The sequence below is a fragment of the Carlito syrichta genome, unplaced genomic scaffold (genome assembly GCF_000164805.1).
Source record: "Carlito syrichta isolate Samal-C Ts95f unplaced genomic scaffold, Tarsius_syrichta-2.0.1 Scaffold115580, whole genome shotgun sequence".
Classification (NCBI taxonomy): Eukaryota; Metazoa; Chordata; class Mammalia; order Primates; family Tarsiidae; genus Carlito; species Carlito syrichta.
Window position 1 is genome coordinate 250,196 of NW_007059676.1, and position 18,620 is coordinate 268,815.

The window sequence follows — 18,620 nt, forward strand, 5'->3', positions numbered from 1 at the left end:
GCTCCCTCCGAGCGTCCTCGGCGGCGGCGCCGGGAAAGGAGCCGGGAGCCTCCGGGAGCCGCGTTGTCTTCATCTCGTGCAATAAAGAATTGTCATTAGGTTTGCGTATGGCATGTGCCATTACCCCACCGTAAAACTAAAATTAGCAAAATGTCAGGAATGGAAAGATTGATTCACCGAGATGCAATTATCATTTAAAAGTGCTTGATTGAGGTACTGATGTTCAGTGATTTATTCTGCATACCATATACATAATTAAAGTAGTGTAGTGGAGTAATTTATCAATCTAGTTGAGACTGGAGGGGTAAGGAGGGAGCTGCTGGATGTTTGTTTTATTAAAATGCTCCGAGGTCTAGTCCCGCCCCCCTTTTGCAAGAGTGAAACTGATGATTTCTCCAGCTCGCGAGCAGAGAGTCCACGGTTTGGGATCGACGGGGAGAAAGAGAGATACGGAGAGCAAAAGGCAGCGCGAGGAAAAGGCAAAGACAAGGACAAAATAAAATAAAGCAAAAAAGGAGAAAAAAAAGGCATTCCATCGGACGAGCCGCTCAGAGCACCAACCCCGTGTGCTCCGTTTTCCTGCCGCCCCCGCCTCCCCTCCCCGTATCCTTCCACCCGCCCCCCCCCCCCCCGAGCTCCCCCCTCGTCTTTTTTACGCGACGTTTCAAAGGCTGTGAGCTGCTCTCCTTTTCCCATTCGTCTTCTGTCACTTCCTTCCTGGACGCAGTTTTCTGGACGAGTCTGGTTACTTTTAATCCGACCGGCCGCCGAAAGCCACTTTCTCCTCCTCCTCCTCCTTCTCTTCCTCCTCCTTCTTCTTCCTCCTCCTCCTCCTCTCCGGAGCGGCTAGGCGCGCGCGGATGCGCGGCCCCGCGCGCGCGCCTCCCCCCCCCCGCGCGTCCCCCGCGCGCGCACACGCGCATCTCGTCTCCAGCTCGGCAAGCTGTGCTCGCAGTCACAGACACTTGAGCACACGCGTACACCCAGACCTCTTCGGGCTGCTATTGGATTGACTTTGAAGGTTCCGTGTGGGTCGCCGTGGCTGCACGTTTGAGTCAGGTGGAGAGGTACTTCAACGCTGGACGAAGTAAAGATCATTGTTGTTATTTTTTTCTCTCTCTCCCTCTCTCTCTTAAGAAAGGAAAATATCCCAAGGACTAATCTGATCGGGTCTTCCTTCATGTAAGTACCTCTGACATTTCTCGAGGAAATAGACATAGCCCGGTATTGTCTCTGAAATCTGCATCCGTCTGTCCCTCGGCACGGGGTCTATCCCTGTGCCTATTTTTGAAGGCTGAAGTTGAGGCTCGTTTTGCATTCTTTTCGCTAGATTCCATGATTTCCTTGTTTGCTGCTAAAAGTAACTTTTTAGATAGTCGTATCTGTTTGCCATCAGCTATTGAAATCACTCCTGACTCGTTCCTGTCACATCAGTGTGTTTAAAGTTTCATGAAGTTAGTTCACGTCATTAGCATGTTTGATATGGTGGAGCGTGTGGAGCCTGGTGGATTTTAATATTTCACAGAATATTCTGTGACCTTGAAGTAGATGCCTGACGATTTAGCAGTTAGTTCACTGTGGAGAGATGCTCCCAGGAGTCCCCTCAAAGACTCTGATTTGCCCTGGGTTAGGCTTCTGGGCCACTAATTCTTGGGATTAGTTTGAGCTGAAGCGTGGCTGTCTGTCAGAGTATACCTTTGTGCATTTCCTTCCCTCACCAAAGTACTGGCTTGAGAGAGGGCTTCTTAATTGGTGTGGACAGAAAGTAATACCCTGGCCATGGTAGTCTATACATTTCACAATTCACGTTCAGATTTCAGCATATGCATTACTGTTTAGGTCAAGTCAAATACATGGCTGTTCAAAAACAAGCAAGGTTAAGTCACTTAAATTGCCTTCTCTTTGGACTTTGGATGAAAGTTACCAAACTCAGTGACAAAGTTTGGCACAAAGGAAGTACATATAGACACGGCTTATCGTTTATGGTATTATTAAACATTATGCAAGCTTTTAAATTTAATGCTAATATTATCTCCTTCCCTGAACATGGCTATTGATTTTTAAAGGGAATTTTATATCAGAAGCATTTCTTAATATTCCATGTCCAGTATTTACCTTTCTTTGGGAAAAGTCTTTTTCGTCATGTTTTAGCAGTGTGTGTCTTTTGTATAAAATACTTTATATGCAAATGCTGACAGTATAATAAGTAGAATTGGGCTCTCTGCCAGTTCTTTAACTGGTCCTCAGTGGAGAATTGCTTTGACACAAAGTGCGTTTTACTATTGTGAATCTGATACTAACTCTAATAGTAACTGTCTTATGAAACGTTTGGTGACTGCATAGATTTTCCAAATGCTGTAAAGATAACTCCAGCCACCCATTATACCAGTCAAAAAAAAAGTGACCAGCCTACTTTTCACTGGCACCTTGCAGTAGAATTGTGGTTGCAGAGTGGAGATGTTTATGTGGAGTATAATAACTCCAATCCCTAGAGATTTGGTAGGGCATGGAAATGTGACCACCTGTGAACCCTGTTTAACCTTGTATTGCATACCAATTTTAACTTTAAATAGATCAACAATCTCCAATTTGTGACTCAAACATCTCATTTATTTTTTAAAATAATGTCAGTTTGGGCTCATCTTTGAAAACATTCAATATGTGCTATGGAACATGTAGGATTTTTGTTTCTCCATCAGTTTCAGTTAAAGATAAAGCAGTTAATAAGTCAAAGTATTATCCTCCAGTGCATCCATGAAATTATTAAGTTAAAAGTAGTAGTTCTAAAGCAAGTGGATTCAGAACTTGATAGGGAAAATGAGACGTACCTATCTAACATCCTATCTCAAGAGGAAAAGAAATATTTTAAATAAAATATCTTATTCTATTTGTAGCTTTGTATTAGACCACTAACTCGATTCTAAAAGTTTTCATCAAAACACACTTTAAGCATAACATTTGTTTAAAATTTGGCTCCTCAGGCAAGGAGACAATAGTTGGCAGTTATCTTTACTTCAAGTTTTACCAAACTTGATACAAATCTATTTTTTAATCAATAAAATTCACATCGTTCTGGAATTTTTGTAATATTTTTCAGACATCTTACTAAAGACAGTATTTTACTTCATTCATTGGTTATACTATTTATATTCTGATTGCTGTGCATGTGGCATACATTGAAAGATAATTAGGTATGGGTTTTATTAAATATTAGTTGGGTTTTGTTTCAATAACTGAGCATGTTATAATAAAAATCAATTTCCACCTTTTCTGAGCTATTCATATTTTTAAAGTATGTAAACACAAATATTAATTGTTCAGTATAGAAGCACATTAACACTAAATAACTTCATGAAACTTAAATAACAAGGACTTAATGCACCCTACCTTTTTTCTTCTTTGTAAATATGTTCATTTTTCAAAATTTGGGGGGAATGGTTCATTCCAATAGGGAAAGGGGCTATCTAATGATTCAAAATTGAATCCTGAAAGCGTAACATGTTTTATATTTTTCAGATCTCTGTTGTAAATTTCTTCTTTGACCCTCACTATACCAAATCAATAAATTGCATAATAATACAACCATGTCTTTCTAATAAATGATTTATTGTATTTATATTTCTTTTATGGACAATGGCACTAAATAAGTCCTTAGCTTATGTTAGCATTATCTTTTAAAACTTTCTTCTGTTTATTGTGGCGTATTTTGTGGTTTTATTTCTCAGCTCTAAGTGCGGTATAATTTGAGTCTATGAAATCTCAGAAAGTGACAAAAATGGGGAAGTAGCTGTACAGTAATCCTTATGCTACATAACAATAAAGAAATAGTAATTAAACAGAGGACCCTGGTTTTCGGGATATGATTCAAAGCAACATGGAAGAATTTAATATGCAATTAATGGTCACAGAGTGGACTGTAAAGAGAATATTAATAAAGTTCTACTTTTTTTTCAAAAGCACATCCTCTGAGAAAATACCACACAAATTAATATCTAAAACTTATTAAAATGCACATACTCATTTTGCACATATACGATGATTGCCTGGACATGATGAAAGGACTTAATCACTGATGTTCAGTCAGTTTGCTGCTTGTGGAAAGGAGAGGTGATTAAGATCCCATCTTTAGCACCCTAATCTTCTGGGTGCATGGACTGCCTTGCACTCAGTAAAGCTTGACTGTTCACCGAGATCTGTCATCTTTAGGAAATCAAACCAGATTACAGAGGTGATTCACAAAACCAGAAGCGACAACAGAGTCTATACACCTTACAAAAGTCAGATTACCCAGTTCACATGTTATTTTGGTAGGTCAAAGATAAAAGCTGATTGTTAAGGAATGGCAAGACGCACCAATTTCAAATGATTGCTAGACAAGTACACCTCGACCCTGTTGCTTCTTCATTATGAAGAGCCATTCAAACAGTGGAAAACTCAGTTTCCAAATGACAGGCTTTCAGTGATGAAGTAAGCGAAAACATGCTCTTTTTTCAGTATATTTTCAATGCTTAAATTCTAAATTCTGTCATTTCTTTGTGAACATCAAGTTGTCTGCTTACATGAAGCAGTTATTGCAAGACTTAAAGGCATCAGACATTTTCAGAGACATTGTAAATAACACGAGATAGAATCTGCCAGAAATAAAATATGCACTTATGTACTAATTGAGCAATAAAATACATAATAGTCAATATTCATTATATTATTGTGTCTCCAAATATATTCTACATAAAAAGATGTTACATAGTTATTAATTCATACACCTGACATATATATTGATAAATGTTTGCTGGTCAAAAATATATATATTTCATGTATATTATATAAAGATCATTCCTTACAACAGAATAAGATGTTTTGAGAGTTTATTTCAAAGAATAAAGTTTTGGTTTACATAATAACATTTTGAAAACCTCAACTTCTTCCACACCCAACTCTACAGTAATTTCTTGCTTCTTCTAAAATTGAAGTCCTTTTTTACCCAACTGATGCCTCCTAGTGTTTCACACAATAAAACACTAATGAGTCACCCATAAATGTAAACAGTGCATTTTCATTGCCTACATCTTCTGTGATGCATAAAATTAATATTTATGTGTTTAATTTTCTGTTCATTATTATATGAAGATAGGAAATTTTAGTGAATGAGATGTTTTATCTGAGTGGATTTGTGGCACACACTGGTGGATTTTCTTTGACCGTAACAATATCTTACTAAGTTTTAATAAGTTTATTACCTTCGTTTCCAGTTTATATGTTCACTGTTTATAGTCACTCTTATTTCCAGTGAGGAACATAGGCAAATAGCAAAGCTTCCATTTTGTAGGCCTGGAAATTCTATAGCCACGTTCATCCTGAAATGCCTGATAAACAAATTTGAAAAGTACTAACCATTTCATTTAAGCATTTAAATATCTCTAAAGATATAATATATAAAGATTATATATATAATATATAAAGACATATATATTAAAATATATATATATATATTTGCCTGCTTTGTCTTTACAGTTTCAAATTTCTGCGTTAAAGTGGAATAAAGAAAAAGAGGGTTTAAGAAATATAAAAGTAAAGTTAAATGCACAAATTCCCACAATATGAAGTATATCACTTTACTAGAAAATAAGAACAAAAGAAAAACTTACCTTGGAAGGATACTATTCTACATAATGGAAGGAGGGCTTGTTAGCACATATTTTCTCCTGACCAGCAGCTTGCCTTAATGAGGTAGAAGTTAGTGGGACAAACTTGGGTGTGAGTTTTCTACCATTAGGATGATGATCACAGACCTATGATATTTTTGTACATTTGTGATTTCACATAACTCTCTAATTCTATTTAGGAAGATGTATGCTTCAGTTTCTGAAAATCTTTAATACACTTATGAAAGAGAGAAGACATTCCTCTAATGGGTCTTAAATTCACATGATGCACTCAAAATCTTGTGACATTTGTAGGCCTCTTCTGAGGTGTCATACAATATACTTGAACACAAAAGCATTCACGGATTTCTTCCACTCACAGTTACAAATGTTCTGAGCATCCAAGTGTAGACACTAGCATGAATTTACTTCATTTCTGTTACCTATATATGTGTCATTTAGTTCTCTTGACTCAAAATACACCACATATTAACAATATTTAGCCATCACTTAAGATTTTCTAATGTAGTCAACAACACAGTGCTATTACAATTCTGTGCATGTTGGACACATTTCAAAGAATGTAAGGGGGTGTGTTCCTTTCGTTCAAGGAAGCAAACATGTAGAAAGGGGTGGGCCTTTCCCACAAGAGCCACATTTCTTCCCTTGGAGACTTGAAGCAAATATGCAGTATGTAAGTGAGTAGCTGCATGAGAAAGAAAATAATTTGCACTCATCTACTACAGTTAGTGAGAAAAAAATAGCTGTCAGGTTTGGGGTTTTGTTTAAGCTGCTCTTATTGATAACTTGTCTCACACCGAATGATGAAAAAGGTTTATGAAAGTTTTATAATTTTAGTCTTTTTTAACATTCATGCATGGAATAACTGTAAAGTACATTAGAATAATTTTGGTCCTTTTCAAACCAAGAATTTAGTAATGACTATCTTATTTTATAGACAGTATTGAGGCATAAGAAATAAAGGGTGCTGGAAGCATCTATTCCCTAACACTCTCTTTTAAGAACACATAGATAGCATTGATGTTCTTATGCTATTTTTGTCTGTGCAAGAAAAATAATTTTAAATGTTCTGTGACAAAGAATACCAGTTTGCAATAAGATTATAGCAGAGACTATCCAATATAGTAGTATCACCTTACATTTCCCTTTTATTATATTAATGCTTACTACAAAAAGAAATGCCATATTCATGTTAAATAAGGAAGTTATGTGATATCTGTTATATAAATCCATGGTTTAGTGTCAGGTGATAATATGAGTAACATGTATTTGTCCCAACATAATGAATTTGCTGTATTTTGCCATTCTATTGTCCAAGTTGAATCTTGGTGTTTATCTTTAAAATACAGTGAGTGTAAACGAAGTTCAAAGTACACGTGGAGTGAATCTTTTGAGGGCATTGTAAAGAAAATGGTGACATTACAAGCAATAAAAACAGCAAACCTATTACAGGCAGATTTCTTCAGGAATCATTACTCTTAAATAATGCAGACATTATAGAGACTTTATTAATTCTTAATGCTGTAAATTTGAACTGAATAGAGCAGGGTTGTTCTCCTGCAAATGGTGGGGGTTCATGTAGAATGATAGTGCAAGTCTCCAAGCAGTGATTTAAAGAAAGCGCCTTCAACTTGTTTCCAGAGACTGGAGGAACTGATCTTTGAATCAGTCCCTTTCGAGAATCTGCTTTTTTCCAAATAGCATCCTGAGCATGGTCTGGTTTCTCTCTTGTGTCTTGTTGTCATAGATAAGATGCACATGAAGAATTCATATAAATTGTTCTCAGATTCTATGAGTCCCTAGCATATTGGATTTAAAAAAGAGGTGGATATGGTCCTTGATAGAACGTGGAGTGATTTTTTAAAACAACCCAAACTACCCCTGTCTTTTTTTCCCCACATATCTTTGATTCTTTCAGCAAGTTAGAATGATAGCAAGAGAATGTTTCCTTTCCCAAACCCCGAAGACAGACGATTTCGGCTTAGATGTGCTTGTTTATTTGCAAAATTAAAAAATATATTTACTAATATAAATAAGTTGAAACAGACAAGGAAATTTGTCTACTACTTAACTTAGTACACATGATTTTTATTTTTTTCTTCTAATTAATTGTTGACCCTGCATAAGGTGTACAACCAACGCTGATTATGGAAAGCTGGTATTATTGCTTAATGTAACATGAGGGATTGGGATTTCTTTAAAGTAATTTTGAAGATGTGATTATTTAGCAGAAATATTCACTGGAGCATTTTATTTTTAGAAATCATGGTCACACAAGGAGCCTTTTTAGGACCGACTACCTAATTGCAGTCAAAGATCTCTTTAATGAATGAACACAGAACACACATTTTGAGATTATAATGGTCCTATATTTTTAAAATTTTTTGCTACATTTTTTATATCTTAGCAGAATGTATGTGTCTAAGCAGATGTTTTAAGTTATATCCTTCATGTAGGTGAGTCTGTAAATGTACCATTTAACTTAAATGGCTTTGTGGGAAGGTAGTTTGAGGAGTTTAAAAAGGAAAAAAAAAACCTCCAGTTACTATAGTTTCAGCTCTTTCTTTTTTAAATACAGTAATTACACTCAGGATAAAGAAAGAAAAATAAACTCTTTTAATTCTTTGTAACATCCACATTTTCTGAGGTAGAGCTCTGGTGTATTTTTATTCCTGAATATGCAGGGCAGGTACTGGCAGCAGAACTACAAAATGAAAACTTCCTGGCTGCAGACCAGATACAGTGCACAGTGCCACATCATAAACTTCCCCTCTTCTGTCTCAGAATGATTTCAGTCCTAAGTAATGTCCTTTTTTCCTCCTTACTTAGGCTAAGGAGCAGACGGCCTTCTTCCTGGGCTTTGGGAAAGGAAAAGCATGTTTTCCTTCTTTAACTTGAAAATTCTGCCTCTTAAATCACTAAGACACTGACTACAAAGTGGATTCAGCATGCTTCCTTTTTCTTTCCACACAGCAGTTTAGAATGCATAAAACAATAGGTGTGAGGTAGAAAAGGAGACCTCTTCCCCACCCCCCCACCTCCAACACACAGGGGCCCAATCAGGTATCTGAATTTTTGTTTTGTTTGCAAAGAAAAATATAATGGTTTCTTTTCAATGAAGTCTGTGCATTATATTCCAGATCTATTAGATCATTTTCTGATGCAAATTAACATTGAATTTTTTTGTACATATCTCATAAAATGCCAGTGTTCCACCACAATATGTGGTATTACAGTAATTTTTATAGATAAGCACTGACTTTTAATGATTATTAAGTCAAAATACAGAGTACAAAAGGAGAATATGTGAGCTTTAGCTTTCAGATTTGGTTTATGCTCTTCATTTGAAAGTACCGTGCAAGTAATGTATTTATCACATGCATAATAAATTGACTTCTAAATATCCACATGATTATTCCTTGCATTCGAAACTGTAGTCAGAAAACTTGTACTTCTTAAAAAATAAAGTTAAAAAAATGTTTTAAAGCAGGCTTTAATTACCAGTTACTTTTTTAACTGTTACCAATGTGATTTTTAAAAATCCTATTAAAAATAATTTCTAGCTGCCAGCGCTCCTTTCAGTCAGTAGCAGAATTTATATTTGTATGGGATGCAGTCACATTCTTGCCAGCCCCTTCCTAAAACTAGCCTTCTCCTTTAGAAATAGATTAAATGGGAGCCTTCAGGAGTAAATGTTACTACATGATAAATATTTGTTCTAATTTTATTTTTAAACTAATTGAATTTACAGTATATGAACAGTGTACAAATGTTAGTTTAGTCAGTAGGCCACTAAGCTAATTATTAATTGCCTATAGAAAATTTGCCAAATCAGACCAACAGTTCAAAGTAATTTAATTTTATTCATCTTGAAATGAAAATAGATAAGAAAGATTATTTTAGTTATGTTTAAATATCAAGCAACTATTTTCAGTGAATGCAAATGTTTACTAATAAAGTGTTAAGAAATTAATATAACATGGATCTTACACAATGTGTAAGGCAGCTCATAAGAATGTGATCACAATGGTGTATTCCTATACTTCGCATGTTCTCAAGGTCATTAGCAAGAGAAAAAAAAGTTATTTTCTGCATATATTATTACAAATAAAAGTCAATAATTTTGCCACATATTTGTTAAAAAATTAGACATTCTATGTAAAAATTTAGATTAAATCTTTAAAACCATTGCTTTCTTTAGGCCATGGTAAGAGATTTCATTTTCTTGGACTTCTCTGGAACAGTAGGAGAATTTGAACATTACTCCTTGATCAGTATTGTTAGACACATTGTAAAGTTTCAACTGTTGAACATGGGTACTAAATGTTAATTTTTAAATAGAAAATAAACTTTCTTGTTATCTAAAAATTATAAAACTATGCCTCATTAAAACATGAATCTCTCAGAGGTTTGCCTAGTAGGTAATTCTTTGGTCAATCATTTTGGAAAATTTAAACTGTGTTAACCAATAGATTATTGAAGGTATCTGATTTTCCTTCCTTCAGGAACCTTATTAAGTTGTTGGGTGGTCTTTTCTGTAAAGGTTTATGTGGTTTAAAGGCAGATCGTTTTATCCTTCTTCTGTCACAGTTAATATTAATAGGTTAAAAAGGTATAAATCCAGACCTAATTCCATCTGGATTATTTTTCTTATTTAAATGAAGTCTAACAAACCTGGTTGTTGTTTTAAAGTGTATCTGTTTGCTCATTTCTCGTATTTATTGGAAGTTCACTTAGAGTCTGAATAGGGTAGAGGATAAAGGAAGTAATTTTGACTAGTTTTTCTTTTCTCTGACATTTGAAATTTTCATCTTTTCCATAAACCCCCCCAAAAATTTCCATGATGACATTAATAGATTTGAAAAAAGCTGAATAAGATACTCACTATCCATTGCATGTTTCCCTGTAGCCCTTTGGTTGAAATGAATTGGCAATGTCCTTCATAGGGTTGTTTGATCTTGATTGAGTAAGAGTGAGTTCTATGTCATTTTTTTTCTACTCTTATTTTATAGCTTCAAAAAAAATTAAAGAATTCTTGATTTCACCCCTTTTTTCTTCATTTTTCATTGTTTTTGGATTCCTCTCTGAGCTTTCTTCTTGCTTCAAAGTACTTGGTATTGTGAAAGCAAGCACACTTTCAGCATGTTTTGACTACATGTGTGAGATAGAATTGTTTCAGGTGCTAACTTATATTCTTATGCCTGAGAGATTGATGTGGTTCATCACAGCCCAACGTCATGTCATAAGAGAGCTCCAGACACTGATTTTGAAACAACAAGGGCTGTAAGACAGTGTCTTTGTAAAAAGCCGCTCGTGGCTATAGAGTCATGGACGGTGTATCCGTGGCAAGCACACCAGCATCATGAACTCTTAGGGGGTGGTACCATTATTTTACAGTTTGAACCAAGTTACAGCTTTTGTAATGCTCTATAAAGTGTTGGGCCAAAACTCCAAGGGGTGTGTGTGTGTGTGTGTGTGTGTGTATGTGTGTGTGTGTGTGTGTGTGTGTGCGCGCGCCTGTGTGCCTGTGTGTGTGTGTGCACGCGCATGCATACAGTGTGGGGCGTATGGGTGGGGAGAACAGAGAGAGTGAGGGACACAAAGCATGAAAAGATGAGGATGAATGCAAGAGAAGGGGGAAATCATTTAAGAAAGCACAAAGAGTTTAGAGACTTCATGCCCATACTTATTATCATTTCTTTGATTACACACATATGTGTGCTATTAGACAAACATGGTAATAAGCAGCAAAGATTAATGATTAAGAGCAAGAATCAAAACTGGATTCAAAAGCCAGCCTCCCACTTACTGGTTAGGGGCTCTAGGCCGACTTTTTAACCACCAAACAGCCTTAGTTCCAGCATCTGTAAAATGGGGATTATAATAATACCCGCCTCTTAGAATTTTTTCAAGATTAACTATGGTAATAACATATAAAAGCATAACACAGACTGTTCGTAAGTGATTAGTAATTATTGAATCATTATCATAGCACTACATTATATTTTAACCATTTTATCTTCCTGCTAATGATCACTTAGAAATGCTTGGTGGGGTAATTATTTTAACCTTTTTTTCCCAATAATTCTTTCAGATCATTAAAATCGGGTCACTTTCAGGGCAAGTCTCTAATTCTGAAGCTATATTGCTAAGTTCAGTATACTTCCTTCTCCAAGAAAATCACAACCTTTCACAGATCAGATGTTATTAAATAAATACCATATTATTTTTAGAACCAGAAATGGAACAAAAAAACCAAGATAATATCATCCATGAATTTTAAAAGTCATGTATTGAAAGTTCTGAATTGCAGATAGATTATTGCTTTGTGTTAGTAAAAGTTCAGTAAATGTTTGATATACAGAATTATTAGATGGTTTTAATGATGAAAATAGTCTCACTTAAAGAATTCTAAAGTTTTTCTCTTAGCATTAGTATTACCCATTTTAAGTATACATTACTATTCCCTTTTTATATTTCTTATTGTGCAATTTTGGTTCTATGTGGAGATGGAATTAATTTATGAAAAATGGATGTTATTTTACTCATCTTTATATTCCTTCACAAGCGCTCTTGTGTATAATAGGTGTTCTATAGATATTTGTGGAATAAATGAATGAATTTTCTTTCCTCATAAAGATGAAATGCATTTTTGTTTAAATAGTTAAAAAAACAAGTCAAGTAAATGGTCCTTCTACTATCATAATTTTGTTCTAGATTTGAGGCATTATTTATTACAGCCATAGTTTATCAACTTTAAGATGATGAACAATTTTAGCTTATCTTAATCGGGGTATTTTTATTTATGTGAGAAGAAGTATAAATATAGAAAATGTAGAATATTATTAGAGGACTACACTTTTTGATATCACAAATTTAGGTAAAATGTGGATAAAAATCCTGGCGTCAGAGATTGTTTACCACTTTTTTGTTCAACTTTTCTGTTCACTTAGTTTCTCAAAAACATTCATATTTTTGGACAACAGGTGAGGCCTGCCCAGTTTATACAACCTGGGGAGTTGCAACTACTTGAAATTGTTTTCATGCTTTTGAATAATACCCCTTGAGCGTGCACCTTACATTTTAGCTTTCTTTTCTAACCCTTTTTTCATGCCTGGATAAAGTGCGCTCAGCGCAAGGAATACTTGCCGAGTGGACTTCCCTATGGTAAAACAGCATGGACAGCTCCCAACACTGCAATCAAGGATGCCTCTAAAAGCTTTAATTTAAAAATAATAATAATAATAATAAGTCTGCATGAAGATGATGGAGCCCTCTAAGGCGCATAGACTTAGAGAATTATTCCCATCTGCAACCCCCTCCTCCTACTTAGTAGCCCTTTCCAGGGTTATGATTACTGGAAAATGGCTGTTAATCACCAGAATTTTTTTTTTGACTGCAGCTGTTTCAGTCAGACTACTAATCTATTAAACAACTTCATCTCCAGTTTAAAATTTGCTTTGTATACTGTATAGAATAAATTTTCATTGTAATCAAAGCATTCGAGAAAACTTCCTGATATGATTTATAGAAGCACATTTGTTTTCATGTGTGGACCTCTCTACCGCTATTGAGCCAACTCTGTGAACAATACTGTGGTTGATCAGCATCAAATAAAATACTGTAGCACTATTGAGTGCAGGCAGCATTTACAATAGTCACATTTGTGGAATATTGAATTGTGGCGTCTTTGGCACTTGGCAATATAATGCCCACAAAATTCAAAAATTTAACCTGGATATTTAAAAATTGAATTGAATCTGAAAGGATTTTTATAAGTTTCATGTTTTTGTACCAGACTGTGGTAGGGTAGTTTGGCCTCTTCTTCTGCCCTAATGCTTATTACATTTACCATAATTCAAAGAAATAATCCAAAATCTGAGTCAATATTTAGCGCTAAGAGAGGACAAAAACAGCTCTAATTTACAAAAGACTCTTTAAAACACATTTTTGTACATAAAATTGACAGGCTACAAGAGGTGGTTGGATGATGTTCATCATGTTGGAAAGAATGTTTCAATTAAACTTGAGTACTTTCTCTTCCAGGTCTTTTTTTCTCCATTTTTTTATTTGCTGTGCCAAGGTATCCATGTGCGTTTTCCACTGTCATCTGGCTCAGTCCCAGCAGATGCACACAATCTGTTCTGCTGTCACTAACAGGGTTCAGTTTATGAAAAGAATGTGTCAGAACATGCCACTATAGTCACTTTTACAGGTTTTTTTAAAGAGTAACTGAGAATATATGCATTGCCCCAGTTTTATTGTACTCAGCCCTGAAGAGATTTCTAAGAAACTTTTATAATGCTCATAAACCAAAAGCTTTCTTTCAAACATATTTTTGACCAAATATTTACTTTCTATTAGCAATAAAATTTTTAAAGTTCACAAATGTCTTTAATGATGAAATGTATTGTATTTAAACTTAATAGTAGGTTTTTATAGGAATATTTAAAACACACCAAATATTTTTTGATAAAATTGTCAAATTTTCATTTATGAAATTTGCAGCATAATCATGAAATACATATCGACCCTCATACTAAAAGTATCCTATTTTCCAACTCAAATCAAGGCATTGTTTAAAAAAATACTATGATAGAATACTTAGGGTATGGTCATAAATACCAATTATTTGATCTGATAATTGATTTCTTTAAGTCTTTAACACCATTAAGCTAAACCCAAAGAAGTTAAACTATCAAATATATTCTTTTCCTGTATAGAGATCCTTGATAAACTATGCCTTTACAAAATAATGTGATATTTTACTTTTGTAGATGTTCACATTTTTAAAGTATAATAGGTAAATACTCATAAAATTAATTTTTGTTCAATGAATTTTCTCTTCCTGTCAGCTGTTCTTAATAAAAATTTCAGCTTTTTCTCTTCCTCATATAAAATGATTTTTATGGTTTTGCACAAATAAAAGAATTTGGGCAATGTAAGTTGCATTTGTTTTTTAATTAATAAACTTAAAAATCAGCTGAATTTGAAATTTTAGGTATGTGTAATAAGTACATGCTACATATGCAGATAATGACACATTTAAATTTTGTGTACCATTTAAATATCTACCAGAAGACTTTAAAAGATACTTTAGTGTTAGTTTTATGATTTTAAAATAATTTTTGACTTCAAGAACTACTCAAAGTTCAGAAAAATTAAACTCTTTAAAGTTATAATTCACATATTTCTAAAAATGCAGATTAAGAAATTATATTGAGGAATGACAATTTATATAAATTAAGCATTAATTGTATATATACTTATGTAGGAAAACTAGTTTCAAGTTTATGTATAAAGAAAATATATGAAATTCATTTAAGTCATGATGTGTCAGACATTTTTCTGATTATGAAACTGATATAGAGTAACAGACAAATCAAACAGTATGAATTCTGATAGAAATTATGAAACAATGCTGTACATTTCAGCGAGAAAACAATTTACAGTTGGAACTCACTGGCACTGTCATCGCGTAAGAGAGATTAATTACTAAATTATCTTTTTAAGTTACATTACTTGATTGTTACACTAAGTCTTAATTCCTAAAGAAAGAGGAATTCTTATTCATTACACTTCAAATTTTATAATGTATACATGTCTATCTTGATTTTTTAATATTTTTGATGATGTGAGCATAGAATGTAGATTTATGATGAGACATAAAGGACAGTTCTAGATTTTGCCTTTTCCTGTCAGTATTTTAATTTATCATGATTTTACATAACAGATAATTTTACTTTATAGCTTACCCATAGGTACTCAGATTGCCTGGTTTTTGGTAATCCTGAATATTTGCTCTTGGAATAAAAGGTTAAGAGTCACAGGTAGTGAACTGATAAGAATGTTCAGATTGACTATGGGATATTCTAGCCTCTCTCTCTTCCCCTAAAAGTATCAGCATTGAGACAGGGGAGAATTATAGTGGGTAGGGTAGACTTAGCCTTGCTAACTAACTACTTCTAGTTTTGGCGGGTGGGGGGGGGAAGGTCACATAGACTTGAAAATCAATAGAATATTTTATTTTGCTACAATTTGAATATACATAAGATGATTTCAAGACAAAACTTCAGAGACAAACTTTGTTATACTTATCTAAATTACCAATCCTTAAAATCCTCTATTTATCACTCAAAATGTAAATGCATTTCTATATTTCTTTAGGGGAAAATGTTACTTGAGTATTTGCAAATGTGTTCTGTCTTGTGAAATACTTGTAAATACCAGATCTTCTAAAACATAGACTCTTTTATTTAGTAATGCCTTCTAAGGAAGTCATCAGATTTTTTCCCCCTAAATTTATTTTTTAAAACTAAAGCAAGAGTAGTTTTGAAATGTGAAATTTTCCTTGTTCTCCAGGTTGTGAACTGTGGGACCATTTTATCTCAAGAATACTTTTTAAAGTTTTGCCAGTGCCTTGATTTCCAACACGGAGGGTACCACCCTCCCCTGTGGTTGGGAGGTAATTCTTTCTTTGTGTTTGCTTAGTCATAGGTCTTTTTGGAGCAAAGACAGATTATTTTTGTGACACTGTCCCCAAAATATATATTATTCATAGACTAAGAAACCCATCAAAGAGTCTTGCTGCACGCGTAATGATAGGTTGGACTGCAGTGACCAGAAGGCTCTCCACTCAGCTTTCTTTAGGGAATTTATAGACAGTTGTATCCTTTTTCCATCTGCATCGACATATGTTGACCAGTTGGTTTTCAATTCTTGCTGGCTTGGTGGTTGGAAGTAGGGCTGATCTTCTATAAATATAATTGATACTTTCAACTATGACTTAGGAATTCCACTTTTTCTTCAGCATCACTACTCAAGAAATCTTTAATAGTTCTATTAGCTTTTATGAATCTGTGTTTAAAAGCTTGTATTATTCATTTGAAAGTATTGTTAATTATAAAGACTTTCAAACAATAAAAATCACAGCTAACATTTTTTGAGAACTTACTGTATACTTGGTCACTGTTCTAAGGGTTTGAAAGTTTATACACATTAACTCATTTATCCTCAGAGTTTAATGAAACGGGTACTGTTGCTATCCCCATTTTATAGATGAACAAACTGAGATAAAGATGTAAAAAGTAATTTGTCTGAAGTTATCCACTTAATAAAAGGCAGAGCTGGAAACGCAACCCGGATAGTCAATCTTCAGAGTCCACTCTCTGCTTATTAAGCCAGAAGCTCACATACATGATCTCATGTGTTAGACAAGAAAAAGGAAAACAAAATCAATGATTGAATCTTAATTCTGCATGGCATTTTGGGGAAAAATATTCAGTAATCCCAGAATAACATCATAACTGTGTTTGTATAAATATGTTTTTATGGTTTTTTTTTAAAGAGAAGTGAACTAATTCTTGGTCTGTGATATTCTTCACGTTGCTATTATGGAGTGAAAATATATATATTTGATCAACTATTTAATAGATCATCTTTTCTCAAGTAATGTCTTATTATTGTTTTTGAAAATATATTTTTCCAGTTACAACATTAGCTTTAATTGAAATGTGAACACCTAGTTTTATGTTATCACAGTCTTGTGATCTCCACTTTGCCAATCATTTTTTAAACTGTTTTAATTTTTAACCTTCATTTGCAAGAATCATAGTAATTTATGTGGTTTAAGAATGGGAACTGTGTGACAAAGTTTATAAATGAATATTAAATGGATTTCTGGAAATATTCAGATAATTTAATTAGTGCAGATGGATATTCTGGAGAATCTGAATTCAAGCACACCTTTTAACTTTTTCTTTGTAGTTAAAAAAGAAAGCAAACAATAAAATCTTAAAAACAGATAGATATGAAATAAATACTGATGAATTAGAATATATCAGATTATATTTGAAAACTAGGAAATATTACATCAAATTGATTCATCAAATACATGGCTTTTAACTTTTAACTGAATATTTCTGGGTTCAATTAAAGACCTTTTGAAAAAGGAAAAGGATCATTTTTAGAATTTTTATCATGAGAAACAATATGAACTTTCTTTCCTCTAATAAACAGTTTCCTTGTTTTTTCATAAAAGTATTGCCGTGCTCTTGACTTGAAGTGAGGACACAGAGGCTGGTCAGGGGTCAAGCAGGACTCAGATATTTCTGAATTACCAAATATACAAGCTTTGGACTTCAGAATTAATAGCTGCCATATCTTTAATTCATAGATTCTTTGCCAAATTTCCACAGTTCATATTAGTGACCACATTTGGTTCCGCTTTGTTTCACTGATGAAGAGAATGAAATGCCTGTTTGGATTACCATGTAAACACCCAAATAATCTATGGTCTCTGTATTTAAAGATACTTTTATTAGAAATGTGACTTGAAGATTTGGGGATTCAGTGTGTTATCTGGAATTCATTGGTCACAGAAATAAACAGCCTTCGTGTCATTGGTGATGCCCACTAGCAGGGAAGTTTTGTGTGTTTTCTGTGATGTTGAGTGCCACTGGTAATGCTCAGCTTTCGTTTTTCTCTTTCTATCAGAGCCACTGAGGCCAGTTATGTCTACATCCTAATGTGACTTTTGACTAGCATTATTTGAATTCCCTCTCTTCGGAACCTTCCAACTGTAAAGTACACTCTTAAGACTCTATACAACACCATATTTATATTTAGTATCTGTTTGAATTTCAAATATACAGGAAATTAAGTGTTCACTATAACAGCCAGGATTACCCAAGGACTGAGCAGGAAGTCAGACCTGTTGACTGATTCTGCAAAATAAAATTATGTAAACTTATTAGCAGTATTTCTGGAAGAGAGTTGTGATGTAGCTTATATTGTATTTCAAAAGCCTTTTATGAACAATTTAATTATCCAAGGACTAAAATCAACTGATGGTTTCTCACAGACAGAATCCATTCAAAAACTGTGATCTGTCATTGACCTCAGGTACATGTTAAGTGACAAGGTGATAGGCAAAAATCATTGGGTTTTCTTCATACA

General features: G+C 34.1%; 1 protein-coding gene across 7 annotated transcripts in view; it reads left to right on the forward strand.

Moving 5' to 3' along the window:
• Positions 1-18,620, forward strand: part of MEF2C (myocyte enhancer factor 2C) — a 178,487-nt gene that overhangs the window by 19,686 nt on the left and 140,181 nt on the right. For 5 of the 7 annotated variants that reach the window (XM_021719500.1, XM_008072459.2, XM_008072466.2 and 2 more), the window contains exon 1: positions 510-1,182. The exons of the other annotated variants lie outside the window; for them this stretch is intronic. The gene's annotated coding sequence lies outside the window, so the exon portion shown is untranslated. Of the gene's footprint in view, positions 1-509; positions 1,183-18,620 lie in introns of those variants that run through there. 7 annotated transcript variants of the gene reach the window in all.